The 21,565-nt window shown below is 48.1% G+C and overlaps 32 non-coding genes across 32 annotated transcripts; 28 read left to right on the top strand and 4 right to left on the bottom strand.

Moving 5' to 3' along the window:
- Positions 1 to 316: 316 nt before the first annotated feature.
- Positions 317 to 389, bottom strand: TRNAK-UUU (transfer RNA lysine (anticodon UUU)). The gene has a single exon. It is a non-coding gene; the product is annotated as a tRNA-Lys (tRNA).
- A 308-nt stretch (positions 390 to 697) lies between these two features.
- Positions 698 to 768, top strand: TRNAG-GCC (transfer RNA glycine (anticodon GCC)). Its single transcript has one exon. It is a non-coding gene; the product is annotated as a tRNA-Gly (tRNA).
- A 325-nt stretch (positions 769 to 1,093) lies between these two features.
- TRNAI-AAU (transfer RNA isoleucine (anticodon AAU)) lies at positions 1,094 to 1,167 on the top strand. Its single transcript has one exon. It is a non-coding gene; the product is annotated as a tRNA-Ile (tRNA).
- Positions 1,168 to 1,653: 486 nt separating this feature from the next.
- Positions 1,654 to 1,726, bottom strand: TRNAK-UUU (transfer RNA lysine (anticodon UUU)). The gene has a single exon. It is a non-coding gene; the product is annotated as a tRNA-Lys (tRNA).
- A 315-nt stretch (positions 1,727 to 2,041) lies between these two features.
- On the top strand, positions 2,042 to 2,112 carry TRNAG-GCC (transfer RNA glycine (anticodon GCC)). Its single transcript has one exon. It is a non-coding gene; the product is annotated as a tRNA-Gly (tRNA).
- Positions 2,113 to 2,429: 317 nt separating this feature from the next.
- On the top strand, positions 2,430 to 2,503 carry TRNAI-AAU (transfer RNA isoleucine (anticodon AAU)). The gene has a single exon. It is a non-coding gene; the product is annotated as a tRNA-Ile (tRNA).
- Positions 2,504 to 2,989: 486 nt separating this feature from the next.
- On the bottom strand, positions 2,990 to 3,062 carry TRNAK-UUU (transfer RNA lysine (anticodon UUU)). Its single transcript has one exon. It is a non-coding gene; the product is annotated as a tRNA-Lys (tRNA).
- A 308-nt stretch (positions 3,063 to 3,370) lies between these two features.
- On the top strand, positions 3,371 to 3,441 carry TRNAG-GCC (transfer RNA glycine (anticodon GCC)). Its single transcript has one exon. It is a non-coding gene; the product is annotated as a tRNA-Gly (tRNA).
- A 316-nt stretch (positions 3,442 to 3,757) lies between these two features.
- On the top strand, positions 3,758 to 3,831 carry TRNAI-AAU (transfer RNA isoleucine (anticodon AAU)). The gene has a single exon. It is a non-coding gene; the product is annotated as a tRNA-Ile (tRNA).
- A 2,183-nt stretch (positions 3,832 to 6,014) lies between these two features.
- On the top strand, positions 6,015 to 6,085 carry TRNAG-GCC (transfer RNA glycine (anticodon GCC)). Its single transcript has one exon. It is a non-coding gene; the product is annotated as a tRNA-Gly (tRNA).
- Positions 6,086 to 6,410: 325 nt separating this feature from the next.
- On the top strand, positions 6,411 to 6,484 carry TRNAI-AAU (transfer RNA isoleucine (anticodon AAU)). The gene has a single exon. It is a non-coding gene; the product is annotated as a tRNA-Ile (tRNA).
- A 486-nt stretch (positions 6,485 to 6,970) lies between these two features.
- On the bottom strand, positions 6,971 to 7,043 carry TRNAK-UUU (transfer RNA lysine (anticodon UUU)). Its single transcript has one exon. It is a non-coding gene; the product is annotated as a tRNA-Lys (tRNA).
- A 315-nt stretch (positions 7,044 to 7,358) lies between these two features.
- On the top strand, positions 7,359 to 7,429 carry TRNAG-GCC (transfer RNA glycine (anticodon GCC)). Its single transcript has one exon. It is a non-coding gene; the product is annotated as a tRNA-Gly (tRNA).
- Positions 7,430 to 7,746: 317 nt separating this feature from the next.
- TRNAI-AAU (transfer RNA isoleucine (anticodon AAU)) lies at positions 7,747 to 7,820 on the top strand. The gene has a single exon. It is a non-coding gene; the product is annotated as a tRNA-Ile (tRNA).
- An 867-nt stretch (positions 7,821 to 8,687) lies between these two features.
- On the top strand, positions 8,688 to 8,758 carry TRNAG-GCC (transfer RNA glycine (anticodon GCC)). Its single transcript has one exon. It is a non-coding gene; the product is annotated as a tRNA-Gly (tRNA).
- A 316-nt stretch (positions 8,759 to 9,074) lies between these two features.
- On the top strand, positions 9,075 to 9,148 carry TRNAI-AAU (transfer RNA isoleucine (anticodon AAU)). The gene has a single exon. It is a non-coding gene; the product is annotated as a tRNA-Ile (tRNA).
- An 867-nt stretch (positions 9,149 to 10,015) lies between these two features.
- On the top strand, positions 10,016 to 10,086 carry TRNAG-GCC (transfer RNA glycine (anticodon GCC)). Its single transcript has one exon. It is a non-coding gene; the product is annotated as a tRNA-Gly (tRNA).
- Positions 10,087 to 10,403: 317 nt separating this feature from the next.
- TRNAI-AAU (transfer RNA isoleucine (anticodon AAU)) lies at positions 10,404 to 10,477 on the top strand. The gene has a single exon. It is a non-coding gene; the product is annotated as a tRNA-Ile (tRNA).
- An 867-nt stretch (positions 10,478 to 11,344) lies between these two features.
- TRNAG-GCC (transfer RNA glycine (anticodon GCC)) lies at positions 11,345 to 11,415 on the top strand. Its single transcript has one exon. It is a non-coding gene; the product is annotated as a tRNA-Gly (tRNA).
- A 314-nt stretch (positions 11,416 to 11,729) lies between these two features.
- Positions 11,730 to 11,803, top strand: TRNAI-AAU (transfer RNA isoleucine (anticodon AAU)). Its single transcript has one exon. It is a non-coding gene; the product is annotated as a tRNA-Ile (tRNA).
- An 867-nt stretch (positions 11,804 to 12,670) lies between these two features.
- Positions 12,671 to 12,741, top strand: TRNAG-GCC (transfer RNA glycine (anticodon GCC)). The gene has a single exon. It is a non-coding gene; the product is annotated as a tRNA-Gly (tRNA).
- Positions 12,742 to 13,066: 325 nt separating this feature from the next.
- Positions 13,067 to 13,140, top strand: TRNAI-AAU (transfer RNA isoleucine (anticodon AAU)). The gene has a single exon. It is a non-coding gene; the product is annotated as a tRNA-Ile (tRNA).
- An 874-nt stretch (positions 13,141 to 14,014) lies between these two features.
- Positions 14,015 to 14,085, top strand: TRNAG-GCC (transfer RNA glycine (anticodon GCC)). The gene has a single exon. It is a non-coding gene; the product is annotated as a tRNA-Gly (tRNA).
- A 317-nt stretch (positions 14,086 to 14,402) lies between these two features.
- On the top strand, positions 14,403 to 14,476 carry TRNAI-AAU (transfer RNA isoleucine (anticodon AAU)). The gene has a single exon. It is a non-coding gene; the product is annotated as a tRNA-Ile (tRNA).
- An 867-nt stretch (positions 14,477 to 15,343) lies between these two features.
- On the top strand, positions 15,344 to 15,414 carry TRNAG-GCC (transfer RNA glycine (anticodon GCC)). Its single transcript has one exon. It is a non-coding gene; the product is annotated as a tRNA-Gly (tRNA).
- Positions 15,415 to 15,730: 316 nt separating this feature from the next.
- TRNAI-AAU (transfer RNA isoleucine (anticodon AAU)) lies at positions 15,731 to 15,804 on the top strand. Its single transcript has one exon. It is a non-coding gene; the product is annotated as a tRNA-Ile (tRNA).
- Positions 15,805 to 16,671: 867 nt separating this feature from the next.
- TRNAG-GCC (transfer RNA glycine (anticodon GCC)) lies at positions 16,672 to 16,742 on the top strand. The gene has a single exon. It is a non-coding gene; the product is annotated as a tRNA-Gly (tRNA).
- A 317-nt stretch (positions 16,743 to 17,059) lies between these two features.
- TRNAI-AAU (transfer RNA isoleucine (anticodon AAU)) lies at positions 17,060 to 17,133 on the top strand. Its single transcript has one exon. It is a non-coding gene; the product is annotated as a tRNA-Ile (tRNA).
- Positions 17,134 to 18,000: 867 nt separating this feature from the next.
- On the top strand, positions 18,001 to 18,071 carry TRNAG-GCC (transfer RNA glycine (anticodon GCC)). The gene has a single exon. It is a non-coding gene; the product is annotated as a tRNA-Gly (tRNA).
- Positions 18,072 to 18,385: 314 nt separating this feature from the next.
- On the top strand, positions 18,386 to 18,459 carry TRNAI-AAU (transfer RNA isoleucine (anticodon AAU)). The gene has a single exon. It is a non-coding gene; the product is annotated as a tRNA-Ile (tRNA).
- An 867-nt stretch (positions 18,460 to 19,326) lies between these two features.
- Positions 19,327 to 19,397, top strand: TRNAG-GCC (transfer RNA glycine (anticodon GCC)). Its single transcript has one exon. It is a non-coding gene; the product is annotated as a tRNA-Gly (tRNA).
- A 1,639-nt stretch (positions 19,398 to 21,036) lies between these two features.
- Positions 21,037 to 21,110, top strand: TRNAI-AAU (transfer RNA isoleucine (anticodon AAU)). The gene has a single exon. It is a non-coding gene; the product is annotated as a tRNA-Ile (tRNA).
- Positions 21,111 to 21,565: the final 455 nt, after the last annotated feature.

Genomic DNA, 21,565 nt, shown 5'->3' with positions numbered 1-21,565 from the left:
ACGTATGCTATTTGTTTCCGTGAATACAGGAGGCATTAACGGTGGATTCTCTTTAAACATTCAATATCCCTCAAACTCTGGTGTGTGCACCATTGGTCTAAGGTCTAGAAAGAAAAGGGGGTGACGTTATAAATGATCTTGTTTCTTTACACATAGATACGGGAGACATTTTTTGGCAGCTAAGAACCGTTCGGCATATCTAAAAGGTTTGCAGGGAAGCCGTCCCGCTTATCTACTATCTTTTGAGTCAAGTAAAGCTTTCCAGTGTTGATTGTACGGCGCTGAACTCGTGGTTTTAGCATAATAAAGCGAGCAGCGCCCGAACAGGGACTTGAACCCTGGACCCTCAGATTAAAAGTCTGATGCTCTACCGACTGAGCTATCCAGGCTCGCTGTGCAAGAGCCTTGGGCCAGACCTGAAGCTGGCTATCAGCCACAGAGTTGGTCCACGTGCACTTACATTACATCTAGGACACCTTGAGTTTCTGGTTGACAACCATTTCCACAATGTCGGTCTCATAATCTGAAGGTCGAGAGTCAGGTCCTCGCACAGGGCACGCTTCTTTTACAGCTACACGTATAAGCAACTAACTGATTGATCCCCCAACCACCGCTTCCATAACTTTCTGTTCAGGGGGAAAAATCTTCTTTCCGACCACTCGAATCTCTATGGATTTTCAAGTGGGCCGTTGCAGATGCATTGGTGGTTCAGTGGTAGAATTCTCGCCTGCCACGCGGGAGGCCCGGGTTCGATTCCCGGCCAATGCAAGCTTCTTTTTAGAGCATTGGTAAAACAGGTCCCTGGAAAAGCAGGGTTGCCTTTTACCCATGCTGAAGGAAATTTGTCCTTTACGATGGATGTCCTTTATTTGTCCTTTACGATGCTTCAGCAACCGGCACCAGCCAGCGTTTGCCTTGTTAGCGCAGTAGGTAGCGCGTCAGTCTCATAATCTGAAGGTTGTGAGTTCGACCCTCATACAGGGCATGCTTGTTTTACAGCTTGAGACTGTTGATAGCTGATGCCAAACGTTCATTTACTCTGGAGTTTTTTCCACGGTCCTCAATCCGAGCCTGCGTCCGAGCCTGCCGACGTGGCCGGTTAGCTCAGTTGGTTAGAGCGTGGTGCTAATAACGCCAAGGTCGCGGGTTCGATCCCCGTACGGGCCATGCTGTTTTGCCTATGTTTCTGCAAATGAAATGACTCCCTTATTTGCATGATGCATTGTAGAGATACCACTATATCCGTTACTCAGGAAATGTCTGGACGTCTGTGCGTTACCGTACATCCGCGGATTGCTGGCTGGTGTTTAGAGGCGGCGGTGTCTCGATTCTTCTGCACGTATGCTATTTGTTTCCGTGAATACAGGAGGCATTAACGGTGGATTCTCTTTAAACATTCAATATCCCTCAAACTCTGGTGTGTGCACCATTGGTCTAAGGTCTAGAAAGAAAAGGGGGTGACGTTATAAATGATCTTGTTTCTTTACACATAGATACGGGAGACATTTTTTGGCAGCTAAGAACCGTTCGGCATATCTAAAAGGTTTGCAGGGAAGCCGTCCCGCTTATCTACTATCTTTTGAGTCAAGTAAAGCTTTCCAGTGTTGATTGTACGGCGCTGAACTCGTGGTTTTAGCATAATAAAGCGAGCAGCGCCCGAACAGGGACTTGAACCCTGGACCCTCAGATTAAAAGTCTGATGCTCTACCGACTGAGCTATCCAGGCTCGCTGTGCAAGAGCCTTGGGCCAGACCTGAAGCTGGCTATCAGCCACAGAGTTGGTCCACGTGCACTTACATTACATCTAGGACACCTTGAGTTTCTGGTTGACAAATGACAACCATTTCCACAATGTCGGTCTCATAATCTGAAGGTCGAGAGTCAGGTCCTCGCACAGGGCACGCTTCTTTTACAGCTACACGTATAAGCAACTAACTGATTGATCCCCCAACCACCGCTTCCATAACTTTCTGTTCAGGGGGAAAAATCTTCTTTCCGACCACTCGAATCTCTATGGATTTTCAAGTGGGCCATTGCAGATGCATTGGTGGTTCAGTGGTAGAATTCTCGCCTGCCACGCGGGAGGCCCGGGTTCGATTCCCGGCCAATGCAAGCTTCTTTTTAGAGCATTGGTAAAACAGGTCCCTGGAAAAGCAGGGTTGCCTTTTACCCATGCTGAAGGAAATTTGTCCTTTACGATGGATGTCCTTTATTTGTCCTTTACGATGCTTCAGCAACCGGCACCAGCCAGCGTTTGCCTTGTTAGCGCAGTAGGTAGCGCGTCAGTCTCATAATCTGAAGGTTGTGAGTTCGACCCTCATACAGGGCATGCTTGTTTTACAGCTTGAGACTGTTGATAGCTGATGCCAAACGTTCATTTACTCTGGAGTTTTTTCCACGGTCCTCTGTTTTGCCGAGCCTGCCGACGTGGCCGGTTAGCTCAGTTGGTTAGAGCGTGGTGCTAATAACGCCAAGGTCGCGGGTTCGATCCCCGTACGGGCCATGCTGTTTTGCCTATGTTTCTGCAAATGAAATGACTCCCTTATTTGCATGATGCATTGTAGAGATACCACTATATCCGTTACTCAGGAAATGTCTGGACGTCTGTGCGTTACCGTACATCCGTGGATTGCTGGCTGGTGTTTAGAGGCGGCGGTGTCTCGATTCTTCTGCACGTATGCTATTTGTTTCCGTGAATACAGGAGGCATTAACGGTGGATTCTCTTTAAACATTCAATATCCCTCAAACTCTGGTGTGTGCACCATTGGTCTAAGGTCTAGAAAGAAAAGGGGGTGACGTTATAAATGATCTTGTTTCTTTACACATAGATACGGGAGACATTTTTTGGCAGCTAAGAACCGTTCGGCATATCTAAAAGGTTTGCAGGGAAGCCGTCCCGCTTATCTACTATCTTTTGAGTCAAGTAAAGCTTTCCAGTGTTGATTGTACGGCGCTGAACTCGTGGTTTTAGCATAATAAAGCGAGCAGCGCCCGAACAGGGACTTGAACCCTGGACCCTCAGATTAAAAGTCTGATGCTCTACCGACTGAGCTATCCAGGCTCGCTGTGCAAGAGCCTTGGGCCAGACCTGAAGCTGGCTATCAGCCACAGAGTTGGTCCACGTGCACTTACATTACATCTAGGACACCTTGAGTTTCTGGTTGACAACCATTTCCACAATGTCGGTCTCATAATCTGAAGGTCGAGAGTCAGGTCCTCGCACAGGGCACGCTTCTTTTACAGCTACACGTATAAGCAACTAACTGATTGATCCCCCAACCACCGCTTCCATAACTTTCTGTTCAGGGGGAAAAATCTTCTTTCCGACCACTCGAATCTCTATGGATTTTCAAGTGGGCCGTTGCAGATGCATTGGTGGTTCAGTGGTAGAATTCTCGCCTGCCACGCGGGAGGCCCGGGTTCGATTCCCGGCCAATGCAAGCTTCTTTTTAGAGCATTGGTAAAACAGGTCCCTGGAAAAGCAGCGTTGCCTTTTACCATGCTGAAGGAAATTTGTCCTTTACGATGGATGTCCTTTATTTGTCCTTTACGATGCTTCAGCAACCGGCACCAGCCAGCGTTTGCCTTGTTAGCGCAGTAGGTAGCGCGTCAGTCTCATAATCTGAAGGTTGTGAGTTCGACCCTCATACAGGGCATGCTTGTTTTACAGCTTGAGACTGTTGATAGCTGATGCCAAACGTTCATTTACTCTGGAGTTTTTTCCACGGTCCTCTGTTTTGCCGAGCCTGCCGACGTGGCCGGTTAGCTCAGTTGGTTAGAGCGTGGTGCTAATAACGCCAAGGTCGCGGGTTCGATCCCCGTACGGGCCATGCTGTTTTGCCTATGTTTCTGCGAATGAAATGACTCCCTTATTTGCATGATGCATTGTAGAGATACCACTATATCCGTTACTCAGGAAATGTCTGGACGTCTGTGCGTTACTGTACATCCGCGGATTGCTGGCTTGTGTTGAGAGGCGGCGTTGTCTCGATTCTTCTGCACGTATGCTATTTGTTTCCGTGAATACAGGAGGCATTAACGGTGGATTCTCTTTAAACATTCAATATCCCTCAAACTCTGGTGTGTGCACCATTGGTCTAAGGTCTAGAAAGAAAAGGGGGTGACGTTATAAATGATCTTGTTTCTTTACACATAGATACGGGAGACATTTTTTGGCAGCTAAGAACCGTTCGGCATATCTAAAAGGTTTGCAGGGAAGCCGTCCCGCTTATCTACTATCTTTTGAGTCAAGTAAAGATTTCCAGTGTTCATTGTACGGCGCTGAACTCGTGGTTTTAGCATAATAAAGCGAGCAGCGCCCGAACAGGGACTTGAACCCTGGACCCTCAGATTAAAAGTCTGATGCTCTACCGACTGAGCTGTGCAAGAGCCTTGGGCCAGACCTGAAGCTGGCTATCAGCCACAGAGTTGGTCCACGTGCACTTACATTACATCTAGGACACCTTGAGTTTCTGGTTGACAACCATTTCCACAATGTCGGTCTCATAATCTGAAGGTCGAGAGTCAGGTCCTCGCACAGGGCACGCTTCTTTTACAGCTACACGTATAAGCAACTAACTGATTGATCCCCCAACCACCGCTTCCATAACTTTCTGTTCAGGGGGAAAAATCTTCTTTCCGACCACTCGAATCTCTATGGATTTTCAAGTGGGCCGTTGCAGATGCATTGGTGGTTCAGGGGTAGAATTCTCGCCTGCCACGCGGGAGGCCCGGGTTCGATTCCCGGCCAATGCAAGCTTCTATTTAGAGCATTGGTAAAACAGGTCCCTGGAAAAGCAGGGTTGCCTTTTACCCATGCTGAAGGAAATTTGTCCTTTACGATGGATGTCCTTTATTTGTCCTTTACGATGCTTCAGCAACCGGCACCAGCCAGCGTTTGCCTTGTTAGCGCAGTAGGTAGCGCGTCAGTCTCATAATCTGAAGGTCGTGAGTTCGACCCTCATACAGGGCATGCTTGTTTTACAGCTTGAGACTGTTGATAGCTGATGCCAAACGTTCATTTACTCTGGAGTTTTTTCCACGGTCCTCTGTTTTGCCGAGCCTGCCGACGTGGCCGGTTAGCTCAGTTGGTTAGAGCGTGGTGCTAATAACGCCAAGGTCGCAGGTTCGATCCCCGTACGGGCCATGCTGTTTTGCCTATGTTTCTGCAAATGAAATGACTCCCTTATTTGCATGATGCATTGTAGAGATACCACTATATCCGTTACTCAGGAAATGTCTGGACGTCTGTGCGTTACCGTACATCCGCGGATTGCTGGCTTGTGTTTAGAGGCGGCGGTGTCTCGATTTTTCTGCACGTATGCTATTTGTTTCCGTGAATACAGGAGGCATTAACGGTGGATTCTCTTTAAACATTCAATATCCCTCAAACTCTGGTGTGTGCACCATTGGTCTAAGGTCTAGAAAGAAAAGGGGGTGACGTTATAAATGATCTTGTTTCTTTACACATAGATACGGGAGACATTTTTTGGCAGCTAAGAACCGTTCGGCATATCTAAAAGGTTTGCAGGGAAGCCGTCCCGCTTATCTACTATCTTTTGAGTCAAGTAAAGCTTTCCAGTGTTGATTGTACGGCGCTGAACTCGTGGTTTTAGCATAATAAAGCGAGCAGCGCCCGAACAGGGACTTGAACCCTGGACCCTCAGATTAAAAGTCTGATGCTCTACCGACTGAGCTATCCAGGATCGCTGTGCAAGAGCCTTGGGCCAGACCTGAAGCTGGCTATCAGCCACAGAGTTGGTCCACGTGCACTTACATTACATCTAGGACACCTTGAGTTTCTGGTTGACAACCATTTCCACAATGTCGGTCTCATAATCTGAAGGTCGAGAGTCAGGTCCTCGCACAGGGCACGCTTCTTTTACAGCTACACGTATAAGCAACTAACTGATTGATCCCCCAACCACCGCTTCCATAACTTTCTGTTCAGGGGGAAAAATCTTCTTTCCGACCACTCGAATCTCTATGGATTTTCAAGTGGGCCGTTGCAGATGCATTGGTGGTTCAGTGGTAGAATTCTCGCCTGCCACGCGGGAGGCCCGGGTTCGATTCCCGGCCAATGCAAGCTTCTTTTTAGAGCATTGGTAAAACAGGTCCCTGGAAAAGCAGGGTTGCCTTTTACCCATGCTGAAGGAAATTTGTCCTTTACGATGGATGTCCTTTATTTGTCCTTTACGATGCTTCAGCAACCGGCACCAGCCAGCGTTTGCCTTGTTAGCGCAGTAGGTAGCGCGTCAGTCTCATAATCTGAAGGTCGTGAGTTCGACCCTCATACAGGGCATGCTTGTTTTACAGCTTGAGACTGTTGATAGCTGATGCCAAACGTTCATTTACTCTGGAGTTTTTTCCACGGTCCTCAATCCGAGCCTGCGTCCGAGCCTGCCGACGTGGCCGGTTAGCTCAGTTGGTTAGAGCGTGGTGCTAATAACGCCAAGGTCGCGGGTTCGATCCCCGTACGGGCCATGCTGTTTTGCCTATGTTTCTGCAAATGAAATGACTCCCTTATTTGCATGATGCATTGTAGAGATACCACTATATCCGTTACTCAGGAAATGTCTGGACGTCTGTGCGTTACCGTACATCCGCGGATTGCTGGCTGGTGTTTAGAGGCGGCGGTGTCTCGATTCTTCTGCACGTATGCTATTTGTTTCCGTGAATACAGGAGGCATTAACGGTGGATTCTCTTTAAACATTCAATATCCCTCAAACTCTGGTGTGTGCACCATTGGTCTAAGGTCTAGAAAGAAAAGGGGGTGACGTTATAAATGATCTTGTTTCTTTACACATAGATACGGGAGACATTTTTTGGCAGCTAAGAACCGTTCGGCATATCTAAAAGGTTTGCAGGGAAGCCGTCCCGCTTATCTACTATCTTTTGAGTCAAGTAAAGCTTTCCAGTGTTGATTGTACGGCGCTGAACTCGTGGTTTTAGCATAATAAAGCGAGCAGCGCCCGAACAGGGACTTGAACCCTGGACCCTCAGATTAAAAGTCTGATGCTCTACCGACTGAGCTATCCAGGCTCGCTGTGCAAGAGCCTTGGGCCAGACCTGAAGCTGGCTATCAGCCACAGAGTTGGTCCACGTGCACTTACATTACATCTAGGACACCTTGAGTTTCTGGTTGACAAATGACAACCATTTCCACAATGTCGGTCTCATAATCTGAAGGTCGAGAGTCAGGTCCTCGCACAGGGCACGCTTCTTTTACAGCTACACGTATAAGCAACTAACTGATTGATCCCCCAACCACCGCTTCCATAACTTTCTGTTCAGGGGGAAAAATCTTCTTTCCGACCACTCGAATCTCTATGGATTTTCAAGTGGGCCATTGCAGATGCATTGGTGGTTCAGTGGTAGAATTCTCGCCTGCCACGCGGGAGGCCCGGGTTCGATTCCCGGCCAATGCAAGCTTCTTTTTAGAGCATTGGTAAAACAGGTCCCTGGAAAAGCAGGGTTGCCTTTTACCCATGCTGAAGGAAATTTGTCCTTTACGATGGATGTCCTTTATTTGTCCTTTACGATGCTTCAGCAACCGGCACCAGCCAGCGTTTGCCTTGTTAGCGCAGTAGGTAGCGCGTCAGTCTCATAATCTGAAGGTTGTGAGTTCGACCCTCATACAGGGCATGCTTGTTTTACAGCTTGAGACTGTTGATAGCTGATGCCAAACGTTCATTTACTCTGGAGTTTTTTCCACGGTCCTCTGTTTTGCCGAGCCTGCCGACGTGGCCGGTTAGCTCAGTTGGTTAGAGCGTGGTGCTAATAACGCCAAGGTCGCGGGTTCGATCCCCGTACGGGCCATGCTGTTTTGCCTATGTTTCTGCAAATGAAATGACTCCCTTATTTGCATGATGCATTGTAGAGATAACACTATATCCGTTACTCAGGAAATGTCTGGACGTCTGTGCGTTACCGTACATCCGTGGATTGCTGGCTGGTGTTTAGAGGCGGCGGTGTCTCGATTCTTCTGCACGTATGCTATTTGTTTCCGTGAATACAGGAGGCATTAACGGTGGATTCTCTTTAAACATTCAATATCCTTCAAACTCTGGTGTGTGCACCATTGGTCTAAGGTCTAGAAAGAAAAGGGGGTGACGTTATAAATGATCTTGTTTCTTTACACATAGATACGGGAGACATTTTTTGGCAGCTAAGAACCGTTCGGCATATCTAAAAGGTTTGCAGGGAAGCCGTCCCGCTTATCTACTATCTTTTGAGTCAAGTAAAGCTTTCCAGTGTTGATTGTACGGCGCTGAACTCGTGGTTTTAGCATAATAAAGCGAGCAGCGCCCGAACAGGGACTTGAACCCTGGACCCTCAGATTAAAAGTCTGATGCTCTACCGACTGAGCTATCCAGGCTCGCTGTGCAAGAGCCTTGGGCCAGACCTGAAGCTGGCTATCAGCCACAGAGTTGGTCCACGTGCACTTACATTACATCTAGAACACCTTGAGTTTCTGGTTGACAACCATTTCCACAATGTCGGTCTCATAATCTGAAGTTCGAGAGTCAGGTCCTCGCACAGGGCACGCTTCTTTTACAGCTACACGTATAAGCAACTAACTGATTGATCCCCCAACCACCGCTTCCATAACTTTCTGTTCAGGGGGAAAAATCTTCTTTCCGACCACTCGAATCTCTATGGATTTTCAAGTGGGCCGTTGCAGATGCATTGGTGGTTCAGTGGTAGAATTCTCGCCTGCCACGCGGGAGGCCCGGGTTCGATTCCCGGCCAATGCAAGCTTCTTTTTAGAGCATTGGTAAAACAGGTCCCTGGAAAAGCAGCGTTGCCTTTTACCATGCTGAAGGAAATTTGTCCTTTACGATGGATGTCCTTTATTTGTCCTTTACGATGCTTCAGCAACCGGCACCAGCCAGCGTTTGCCTTGTTAGCGCAGTAGGTAGCGCGTCAGTCTCATAATCTGAAGGTTGTGAGTTCGACCCTCATACAGGGCATGCTTGTTTTACAGCTTGAGACTGTTGATAGCTGATGCCAAACGTTCATTTACTCTGGAGTTTTTTCCACGGTCCTCTGTTTTGCCGAGCCTGCCGACGTGGCCGGTTAGCTCAGTTGGTTAGAGCGTGGTGCTAATAACGCCAAGGTCGCGGGTTCGATCCCCGTACGGGCCATGCTGTTTTGCCTATGTTTCTGCAAATGAAATGACTCCCTTATTTGCATGATGCATTGTAGAGATACCACTATATCCGTTACTCAGGAAATGTCTGGACATCTGTGCGTTACCGTACATCCGCGGATTGCTGGCTTGTGTTGAGAGGCGGCGTTGTCTCGATTCTTCTGCACGTATGCTATTTGTTTCCGTGAATACAGGAGGCATTAACGGTGGATTCTCTTTAAACATTCAATATCCCTCAAACTCTGGTGTGTGCACCATTGGTCTAAGGTCTAGAAAGAAAAGGGGGTGACGTTATAAATGATCTTGTTTCTTTACACATAGATACGGGAGACATTTTTTGGCAGCTAAGAACCGTTCGGCATATCTAAAAGGTTTGCAGGGAAGCCGTCCCGCTTATCTACTATCTTTTGAGTCAAGTAAAGATTTCCAGTGTTCATTGTACGGCGCTGAACTCGTGGTTTTAGCATAATAAAGCGAGCAGCGCCCGAACAGGGACTTGAACCCTGGACCCTCAGATTAAAAGTCTGATGCTCTACCGACTGAGCTATCCAGGCTCGCTGTGCAAGAGCCTTGGGCCAGACCTGAAGCTGGCTATCAGCCACAGAGTTGGTCCACGTGCACTTACATTACATCTAGGACACCTTGAGTTTCTGGTTGACAACCATTTCCACAATGTCGGTCTCATAATCTGAAGGTCGAGAGTCAGGTCCTCGCACAGGGCACGCTTCTTTTACAGCTACACGTATAAGCAACTAACTGATTGATCCCCCAACCACCGCTTCCATAACTTTCTGTTCAGGGGGAAAAATCTTCTTTCCGACCACTCGAATCTCTATGGATTTTCAAGTGGGCCGTTGCAGATGCATTGGTGGTTCAGTGGTAGAATTCTCGCCTGCCACGCGGGAGGCCCGGGTTCGATTCCCGGCCAATGCAAGCTTCTATTTAGAGCATTGGTAAAACAGGTCCCTGGAAAAGCAGGGTTGCCTTTTACCCATGCTGAAGGAAATTTGTCCTTTACGATGGATGTCCTTTATTTGTCCTTTACGATGCTTCAGCAACCGGCACCAGCCAGCGTTTGCCTTGTTAGCGCAGTAGGTAGCGCGTCAGTCTCATAATCTGAAGGTCGTGAGTTCGACCCTCATACAGGGCATGCTTGTTTTACAGCTTGAGACTGTTGATAGCTGATGCCAAACGTTCATTTACTCTGGAGTTTTTTCCACGGTCCTCTGTTTCGCCGAGCCTGCTGACGTGGCCGGTTAGCTCAGTTGGTTAGAGCGTGGTGCTAATAACGCCAAGGTCGCGGGTTCGATCCCCGTACGGGCCATGCTGTTTTGCCTATGTTTCTGCAAATGAAATGACTCCCTTATTTGCATGATGCATTGTAGAGATACCACTATATCCGTTACTCAGGAAATGTCTGGACGTCTGTGCGTTACCGTACATCCGCGGATTGCTGGCTGGTGTTTAGAGGCGGCGGTGTCTCGATTCTTCTGCACGTATGCTATTTGTTTCCGTGAATACAGGAGGCATTAACGGTGGATTCTCTTTAAACATTCAATATCCCTCAAACTCTGGTGTGTGCACCATTGGTCTAAGGTCTAGAAAGAAAAGGGGGTGACGTTATAAATGACCTTGTTTCTTTACACATAGATACGGGAGACATTTTTTGGCAGCTAAGAACCGTTCGGCATATCTAAAAGGTTTGCAGGGAAGCCGTCCCGCTTATCTACTATCTTTTGAGTCAAGTAAAGCTTTCCAGTGTTGATTGTACAGCGCTGAACTCGTGGTTTTAGCATAATAAAGCAAGCAGCGCCCGAACAGGGACTTGAACCCTGGACCCTCAGATTAAAAGTCTGATGCTCTACCGACTGAGCTATCCAGGCTCGCTGTGCAAGAGCCTTGGGCCAGACCTGAAGCTGGCTATCAGCCACAGAGTTGGTCCACGTGCACTTACATTACATCTAGGACACCTTGAGTTTCTGGTTGACAACCATTTCCACAATGTCGGTCTCATAATCTGAAGGTCGAGAGTCAGGTCCTCGCACAGGGCACGCTTCTTTTACAGCTACACGTATAAGCAACTAACTGATTGATCCCCCAACCACCGCTTCCATAACTTTCTGTTCAGGGGGAAAAATCTTCTTTCCGACCACTCGAATCTCTATGGATTTTCAAGTCGGCCGTTGCAGATGCATTGGTGGTTCAGTGGTAGAATTCTCGCCTGCCACGCGGGAGGCCCGGGTTCGATTCCCGGCCAATGCAAGCTTCTTCTTAGAGCATTGGTAAAACAGGTCCCTGGAAAAGCAGGGTTGCCTTTTACCCATGCTGAAGGAAATTTGTCCTTTACGATGTTGCAACGCGTCACGTATGAAGAGCTTCAGCAACCGGCACCAGCCGGCGTTTGCCTTGTTAGCGCAGTAGGTAGCGCGTCAGTCTCATAATCTGAAGGTCGTGAGTTCGACCCTCATACAGGGCACGCTTCTTTTACAGCTTGAGACTGTTGATAGCTGATGCCAAACGTTCATTTACTCTGGAGTTTTTTCCACGGTCCTCTGTTTCGCCGAGCCTGCCGACGTGGCCGGTTAGCTCAGTTGGTTAGAGCGTGGTGCTAATAACGCCAAGGTCGCGGGTTCGATCCCCGTACGGGCCATGCTGTTTTGCCTATGTTTCTGCAAATGAAATGACTCCCTTATTTGCATGATGCATTGTAGAGATACCACTATATCCGTTACTCAGGAAATGTCTGGACGTCTGTGCGTTACCGTACATCCGCGGATTGCTGGCTGGTGTTTAGAGGCGGCGGTGTCTCGATTCTTCTGCACGTATGCTATTTGTTTCCGTGAATACAGGAGGCATTAACGGTGGATTCTCTTTAAACATTCAATATCCCTCAAACTCTGGTGTGTGCACCATTGGTCTAAGGTCTAGAAAGAAAAGGGGGTGACGTTATAAATGACCTTGTTTCTTTACACATAGATACGGGAGACATTTTTTGGCAGCTAAGAACCGTTCGGCATATCTAAAGGGTTTGCAGGGAAGCCGTCCCGCTTATCTACTATCTTTTGAGTCAAGTAAAGCTTTCCAGTGTTGATTGTACGGCGCTGAACTCGTGGTTTTAGCATAATAAAGCGAGCAGCGCCCGAACAGGGACTTGAACCCTGGACCCTCAGATTAAAAGTCTGATGCTCTACCGACTGAGCTATCCAGGCTCGCTGTGCAAGAGCCTTGGGCCAGACCTGAAGCTGGCTATCAGCCACAGAGTTGGTCCACGTGCACTTACATTACATCTAGGACACCTTGAGTTTCTGGTTGACAACCATTTCCACAATGTCGGTCTCATAATCTGAAGGTCGAGAGTCAGGTCCTCACACAGGGCACGCTTCTTTTACAGCTACACGTATAAGCAACTAACTGATTGATCCCCCAACCACCGCTTCCATAACTTTCTGTTCAGGGGGAAAAATCTTCTTTCCGACCACTCGAATCTCTATGGATTTTCAAGTGGGCCGTTGCAGATGCATTGGTGGTTCAGTGGTAGAATTCTCGCCTGCCACGCGGGAGGCCCGGGTTCGATTCCCGGCCAATGCAAGCTTCTTTTTAGAGCATTGGTAAAACAGGTCCCTGGAAAAGCAGGGTTGCCTTTTACCCATGCTGAAGGAAATTTGTCCTTTACGATGGATGTCCTTTATTTGTCCTTTACGATGCTTCAGCAACCGGCACCAGCCAGCGTTTGCCTTGTTAGCGCAGTAGGTAGCGCGTCAGTCTCATAATCTGAAGGTCGTGAGTTCGACCCTCATACAGGGCATGCTTGTTTTACAGCTTGAGACTGTTGATAGCTGATGCCAAACGTTCATTTACTCTGGAGTTTTTTCCACGGTCCTCAATCCGAGCCTGCGTCCGAGCCTGCCGACGTGGCCGGTTAGCTCAGTTGGTTAGAGCGTGGTGCTAATAACGCCAAGGTCGCGGGTTCGATCCCCGTACGGGCCATGCTGTTTTGCCTATGTTTCTGCAAATGAAATGACTCCCTTATTTGCATGATGCATTGTAGAGATACCACTATATCCGTTACTCAGGAAATGTCTGGACGTCTGTGCGTTACCGTACATCCGCGTATTGCTGGCTGGTGTTTAGAGGCGGCGGTGTCTCGATTCTTCTGCACGTATGCTATTTGTTTCCGTGAATACAGGAGGCATTAACGGTGGATTCTCTTTAAACATTCAATATCCCTCAAACTCTGGTGTGTGCACCATTGGTCTAAGGTCTAGAAAGAAAAGGGGGTGACGTTATAAATGATCTTGTTTCTTTACACATAGATACGGGAGACATTTTTTGGCAGCTAAGAACCGTTCGGCATATCTAAAAGGTTTGCAGGGAAGCCGTCCCGCTTATCTACTATCTTTTGAGTCAAGTAAAGCTTTCCAGTGTTGATTGTACGGCGCTGAACTCGTGGTTTTAGCATAATAAAGCGAGCAGCGCCCGAACAGGGACTTGAACCCTGGACCCTCAGATTAAAAGTCTGATGCTCTACCGACTGAGCTATCCAGGCTCGCTGTGCAAGAGCCTTGGGCCAGACCTGAAGCTGGCTATCAGCCACAGAGTTGGTCCACGTGCACTTACATTACATCTAGGACACCTTGAGTTTCTGGTTGACAAATGACAACCATTTCCACAATGTCGGTCTCATAATCTGAAGGTCGAGAGTCAGGTCCTCGCACAGGGCACGCTTCTTTTACAGCTACACGTATAAGCAACTAACTGATTGATCCCCCAACCACCGCTTCCATAACTTTCTGTTCAGGGGGAAAAATCTTCTTTCCGACCACTCGAATCTCTATGGATTTTCAAGTGGGCCATTGCAGATGCATTGGTGGTTCAGTGGTAGAATTCTCGCCTGCCACGCGGGAGGCCCGGGTTCGATTCCCGGCCAATGCAAGCTTCTTTTTAGAGCATTGGTAAAACAGGTCCCTGGAAAAGCAGGGTTGCCTTTTACCCATGCTGAAGGAAATTTGTCCTTTACGATGGATGTCCTTTATTTGTCCTTTACGATGCTTCAGCAACCGGCACCAGCCAGCGTTTGCCTTGTTAGCGCAGTAGGTAGCGCGTCAGTCTCATAATCTGAAGGTTGTGAGTTCGACCCTCATACAGGGCATGCTTGTTTTACAGCTTGAGACTGTTGATAGCTGATGCCAAACGTTCATTTACTCTGGAGTTTTTTCCACGGTCCTCTGTTTTGCCGAGCCTGCCGACGTGGCCGGTTAGCTCAGTTGGTTAGAGCGTGGTGCTAATAACGCCAAGGTCGCGGGTTCGATCCCCGTACGGGCCATGCTGTTTTGCCTATGTTTCTGCAAATGAAATGACTCCCTTATTTGCATGATGCATTGTAGAGATAACACTATATCCGTTACTCAGGAAATGTCTGGACGTCTGTGCGTTACCGTACATCCGTGGATTGCTGGCTGGTGTTTAGAGGCGGCGGTGTCTCGATTCTTCTGCACGTATGCTATTTGTTTCCGTGAATACAGGAGGCATTAACGGTGGATTCTCTTTAAACATTCAATATCCCTCAAACTCTGGTGTGTGCACCATTGGTCTAAGGTCTAGAAAGAAAAGGGGGTGACGTTATAAATGATCTTGTTTCTTTACACATAGATACGGGAGACATTTTTTGGCAGCTAAGAACCGTTCGGCATATCTAAAAGGTTTGCAGGGAAGCCGTCCCGCTTATCTACTATCTTTTGAGTCAAGTAAAGCTTTCCAGTGTTGATTGTACGGCGCTGAACTCGTGGTTTTAGCATAATAAAGCGAGCAGCGCCCGAACAGGGACTTGAACCCTGGACCCTCAGATTAAAAGTCTGATGCTCTACCGACTGAGCTATCCAGGCTCGCTGTGCAAGAGCCTTGGGCCAGACCTGAAGCTGGCTATCAGCCACAGAGTTGGTCCACGTGCACTTACATTACATCTAGAACACCTTGAGTTTCTGGTTGACAACCATTTCCACAATGTCGGTCTCATAATCTGAAGTTCGAGAGTCAGGTCCTCGCACAGGGCACGCTTCTTTTACAGCTACACGTATAAGCAACTAACTGATTGATCCCCCAACCACCGCTTCCATAACTTTCTGTTCAGGGGGAAAAATCTTCTTTCCGACCACTCGAATCTCTATGGATTTTCAAGTGGGCCGTTGCAGATGCATTGGTGGTTCAGTGGTAGAATTCTCGCCTGCCACGCGGGAGGCCCGGGTTCGATTCCCGGCCAATGCAAGCTTCTTTTTAGAGCATTGGTAAAACAGGTCCCTGGAAAAGCAGCGTTGCCTTTTACCATGCTGAAGGAAATTTGTCCTTTACGATGGATGTCCTTTATTTGTCCTTTACGATGCTTCAGCAACCGGCACCAGCCAGCGTTTGCCTTGTTAGCGCAGTAGGTAGCGCGTCAGTCTCATAATCTGAAGGTTGTGAGTTCGACCCTCATACAGGGCATGCTTGTTTTACAGCTTGAGACTGTTGATAGCTGATGCCAAACGTTCATTTACTCTGGAGTTTTTTCCACGGTCCTCTGTTTTGCCGAGCCTGCCGACGTGGCCGGTTAGCTCAGTTGGTTAGAGCGTGGTGCTAATAACGCCAAGGTCGCGGGTTCGATCCCCGTACGGGCCATGCTGTTTTGCCTATGTTTCTGCAAATGAAATGACTCCCTTATTTGCATGATGCATTGTAGAGATACCACTATATCCGTTACTCAGGAAATGTCTGGACGTCTGTGCGTTACTGTACATCCGCGGATTGCTGGCTTGTGTTGAGAGGCGGCGTTGTCTCGATTCTTCTGCACGTATGCTATTTGTTTCCGTGAATACAGGAGGCATTAACGGTGGATTCTCTTTAAACATTCAATATCCCTCAAACTCTGGTGTGTGCACCATTGGTCTAAGGTCTAGAAAGAAAAGGGGGTGACGTTATAAATGATCTTGTTTCTTTACACATAGATACGGGAGACATTTTTTGGCAGCTAAGAACCGTTCGGCATATCTAAAAGGTTTGCAGGGAAGCCGTCCCGCTTATCTACTATCTTTTGAGTCAAGTAAAGATTTCCAGTGTTCATTGTACGGCGCTGAACTCGTGGTTTTAGCATAATAAAGCGAGCAGCGCCCGAACAGGGACTTGAACCCTGGACCCTCAGATTAAAAGTCTGATGCTCTACCGACTGAGCTATCCAGGCTCGCTGTGCAAGAGCCTTGGGCCAGACCTGAAGCTGGCTATCAGCCACAGAGTTGGTCCACGTGCACTTACATTACATCTAGGACACCTTGAGTTTCTGGTTGACAACCATTTCCACAATGTCGGTCTCATAATCTGAAGGTCGAGAGTCAGGTCCTCGCACAGGGCACGCTTCTTTTACAGCTACACGTATAAGCAACTAACTGATTGATCCCCCAACCACCGCTTCCATAACTTTCTGTTCAGGGGGAAAAATCTTCTTTCCGACCACTCGAATCTCTATGGATTTTCAAGTGGGCCGTTGCAGATGCATTGGTGGTTCAGTGGTAGAATTCTCGCCTGCCACGCGGGAGGCCCGGGTTCGATTCCCGGCCAATGCAAGCTTCTATTTAGAGCATTGGTAAAACAGGTCCCTGGAAAAGCAGGGTTGCCTTTTACCCATGCTGAAGGAAATTTGTCCTTTACGATGGATGTCCTTTATTTGTCCTTTACGATGCTTCAGCAACCGGCACCAGCCAGCGTTTGCCTTGTTAGCGCAGTAGGTAGCGCGTCAGTCTCATAATCTGAAGGTCGTGAGTTCGACCCTCATACAGGGCATGCTTGTTTTACAGCTTGAGACTGTTGATAGCTGATGCCAAACGTTCATTTACTCTGGAGTTTTTTCCACGGTCCTCTGTTTCGCCGAGCCTGCTGACGTGGCCGGTTAGCTCAGTTGGTTAGAGCGTGGTGCTAATAACGCCAAGGTCGCGGGTTCGATCCCCGTACGGGCCATGCTGTTTTGCCTATGTTTCTGCAAATGAAATGACTCCCTTATTTGCATGATGCATTGTAGAGATACCACTATATCCGTTACTCAGGAAATGTCTGGACGTCTGTGCGTTACCGTACATCCGCGGATTGCTGGCTGGTGTTTAGAGGCGGCGGTGTCTCGATTCTTCTGCACGTATGCTATTTGTTTCCGTGAATACAGGAGGCATTAACGGTGGATTCTCTTTAAACATTCAATATCCCTCAAACTCTGGTGTGTGCACCATTGGTCTAAGGTCTAGAAAGAAAAGGGGGTGACGTTATAAATGACCTTGTTTCTTTACACATAGATACGGGAGACATTTTTTGGCAGCTAAGAACCGTTCGGCATATCTAAAAGGTTTGCAGGGAAGCCGTCCCGCTTATCTACTATCTTTTGAGTCAAGTAAAGCTTTCCAGTGTTGATTGTACAGCGCTGAACTCGTGGTTTTAGCATAATAAAGCAAGCAGCGCCCGAACAGGGACTTGAACCCTGGACCCTCAGATTAAAAGTCTGATGCTCTACCGACTGAGCTATCCAGGCTCGCTGTGCAAGAGCCTTGGGCCAGACCTGAAGCTGGCTATCAGCCACAGAGTTGGTCCACGTGCACTTACATTACATCTAGGACACCTTGAGTTTCTGGTTGACAACCATTTCCACAATGTCGGTCTCATAATCTGAAGGTCGAGAGTCAGGTCCTCGCACAGGGCACGCTTCTTTTACAGCTACACGTATAAGCAACTAACTGATTGATCCCCCAACCACCGCTTCCATAACTTTCTGTTCAGGGGGAAAAATCTTCTTTCCGACCACTCGAATCTCTATGGATTTTCAAGTCGGCCGTTGCAGATGCATTGGTGGTTCAGTGGTAGAATTCTCGCCTGCCACGCGGGAGGCCCGGGTTCGATTCCCGGCCAATGCAAGCTTCTTCTTAGAGCATTGGTAAAACAGGTCCCTGGAAAAGCAGGGTTGCCTTTTACCCATGCTGAAGGAAATTTGTCCTTTACGATGTTGCAACGCGTCACGTATGAAGAGCTTCAGCAACCGGCACCAGCCGGCGTTTGCCTTGTTAGCGCAGTAGGTAGCGCGTCAGTCTCATAATCTGAAGGTCGTGAGTTCGACCCTCATACAGGGCACGCTTCTTTTACAGCTTGAGACTGTTGATAGCTGATGCCAAACGTTCATTTACTCTGGAGTTTTTTCCACGGTCCTCTGTTTCGCCGAGCCTGCCGACGTGGCCGGTTAGCTCAGTTGGTTAGAGCGTGGTGCTAATAACGCCAAGGTCGCGGGTTCGATCCCCGTACGGGCCATGCTGTTTTGCCTATGTTTCTGCAAATGAAATGACTCCCTTATTTGCATGATGCATTGTAGAGATACCACTATATCCGTTACTCAGGAAATGTCTGGACGTCTGTGCGTTACCGTACATCCGCGGATTGCTGGCTGGTGTTTAGAGGCGGCGGTGTCTCGATTCTTCTGCACGTATGCTATTTGTTTCCGTGAATACAGGAGGCATTAACGGTGGATTCTCTTTAAACATTCAATATCCCTCAAACTCTGGTGTGTGCACCATTGGTCTAAGGTCTAGAAAGAAAAGGGGGTGACGTTATAAATGACCTTGTTTCTTTACACATAGATACGGGAGACATTTTTTGGCAGCTAAGAACCGTTCGGCATATCTAAAGGGTTTGCAGGGAAGCCGTCCCGCTTATCTACTATCTTTTGAGTCAAGTAAAGCTTTCCAGTGTTGATTGTACGGCGCTGAACTCGTGGTTTTAGCATAATAAAGCGAGCAGCGCCCGAACAGGGACTTGAACCCTGGACCCTCAGATTAAAAGTCTGATGCTCTACCGACTGAGCTATCCAGGCTCGCTGTGCAAGAGCCTTGGGCCAGACCTGAAGCTGGCTATCAGCCACAGAGTTGGTCCACGTGCACTTACATTACATCTAGGACACCTTGAGTTTCTGGTTGACAACCATTTCCACAATGTCGGTCTCATAATCTGAAGGTCGAGAGTCAGGTCCTCACACAGGGCACGCTTCTTTTACAGCTACACGTATAAGCAACTAACTGATTGATCCCCCAACCACCGCTTCCATAACTTTCTGTTCAGGGGGAAAAATCTTCTTTCCGACCACTCGAATCTCTATGGATTTTCAAGTCGGCCGTTGCAGATGCATTGGTGGTTCAGTGGTAGAATTCTCGCCTGCCACGCGGGAGGCCCGGGTTCGATTCCCGGCCAATGCAAGCTACCTTTTAGAGCATTGGTAAAACAGGTCCCTGGACAAGCAGGGTTGCCTTTTACCCACGCTGAAGGAAATGTGTCATTTACTATGTTGCAACGCGTCACGTATGAAGAGCTTCAGCAACCGGCGCCAGCCAGCGTTTGCCTTGTTAGCGCAGTAGGTAGCGCGTCAGTCTCATAATCTGAAGGTCGTGAGTTCGACCCTCATACAGGGCATGCTTGTTTTACAGCTTGAGACTGTTGATAGCTGATGCCAAACGTTCATTTACTATGGAGTTTTTTCCACGGTCCTCTGTTGCGCCGAGCCTGCCGGTTGGCCGGTTAGCTCAGTTGGTTAGAGCGTGGTGCTAATAACGCCAAGGTCGTGGGTTCGATCCCCGTACGGGCCATGCTGTTTTGCCTATGTTTCTGCAAATGAAATGACTCCCTTATTTGCATGATGCATTGTATAGATACCACTATATCCGTTATTCAGGAAATGTCTGGACATCTGTGCGTTACCGTACATCCGCGGATTGCTGGCTGGTGTTTAGAGGCGGCGGTGTCTCGATTTTTCTGCACGTATGTTATTTGTTTCCGTGAACACAGGAGGCATTAACGGTGGATTCTCTTTAAACATTCAATATCCTTCAAACTCTGGTGTGTGCACCATTGGTCTAAGGTCTAGAAAGAAAAGGGGGTGACGTTATAAATGACCTTGTTTCTTTACACATAGATACGGGAGACATTTTTTGGCAGGTAAGAACCGTTCGGCATATCTAAAACGTTTGCAGGGAAGCCGTCCCGCTTATCTACTATCTTTTGAGTCAAGTAAAGCTTTCCAGTGTTGATTGTACGGCGCTGAACTCGTGGTTTTAGCATAATAAAGCAAGCAGCGCCCGAACAGGGACTTGAACCCTGGACCCTCAGATTAAAAGTCTGATGCTCTACCGACTGAGCTATCCAGGCTCGCTGTGCATGAGGCTTGGGCCTGACCTGAAGCTGGCTATCAGTCACAGAGTTGGTCCACGTGCACTTACTTTACATCTAGGACACCTTGAGTTTCTGGTTGACAACCAATTTCTCAATGTCGGTCTCATAATCTGAAGGTCGAGAGTCAGGTCCTCACACAGGGCACGCTTCTTTTACAGCTACACGTATAAGCAACTAACTGATTGATCCCCCAACCACCGCTTCCATAACTTTCTGGTCAGGGGGAGAAATCTTCTTTCCGACCACTCGAATCTCTATGGATTTTCAAGTCGACCGTTGCGGATGCATTGGTGGTTCAGTGGTAGAATTCTCGCCTGCCACGAGGGAGGCCCGGGTTCGATTCCCGGCCAATGCAAGCTTCCTTTTAGAGCATTGGTAAAACAGGTCCCTGGACAAGCAGGGTTGCCTTTTACCCACGCTGAAGGAAATGTGTCATTTACTATGTTGCAACGCGTCACGTATGAAGAGCTTCAGCAACCGGCGCCAGCCAGCGTTTGCCTTGTTAGCGCAGTAGGTAGCGCGTCAGTCTCATAATCTGAAGGTCGTGAGTTCGACCCTCATACAGGGCATGCTTGTTTTACAGCTTGAGACTGTTGATAGCTGATGCCAAACGTTCATTTACTATGGAGTTTTTTCCACGGTCCTCTGTTGCGCCGAGCCTGCCGACGTGGCCGGTTAGCTCAGTTGGTTAGAGCGTGGTGCTAATAACGCCAAGGTCGCGGGTTCGATCCCCGTACGGGCCATGCTGTTTTGCCTATGTTTCTGCAAATGAAATGACTCCCTTATTTGCATGATGCATTGTATAGATACCACTATATCCGTTATTCAGGAAATGTCTGGACATCTGTGCGTTACCGTACATCCGCTGATTGCTGGCTGGTGTTTAGAGGCGGCGGTGTCTCGATTTTTCTGCACGTATGTTATTTGTTTCCGTGAACACAGGAGGCATTAACGGTGGATTCTCTTTAAACATTCAATATCCTTCAAACTCTGGTGTGTGCACCATTGGTCTAAGGTCTAGAAAGAAAAGGGGGTGACGTTATAAATGATCTTGTTTCTTTACACATAGATACGGGAGACATTTTTTGGCAGGTAAGAACCATTCGGCATATCTAAAACGTTTGCAGGGAAGCCGTCCCGCTTATCTACTATCTTTTGAGTCAAGTAAAGCTTTCCAGTGTTGATTGTACGGCACTGA

This window comes from Spea bombifrons, chromosome 4 (genome assembly GCF_027358695.1).
Source record: "Spea bombifrons isolate aSpeBom1 chromosome 4, aSpeBom1.2.pri, whole genome shotgun sequence".
Classification (NCBI taxonomy): Eukaryota; Metazoa; Chordata; class Amphibia; order Anura; family Pelobatidae; genus Spea; species Spea bombifrons.
The sequence above is the reverse complement of the archived record's forward strand: the minus strand, read 5'-3'. Positions and strand labels throughout refer to the sequence as shown.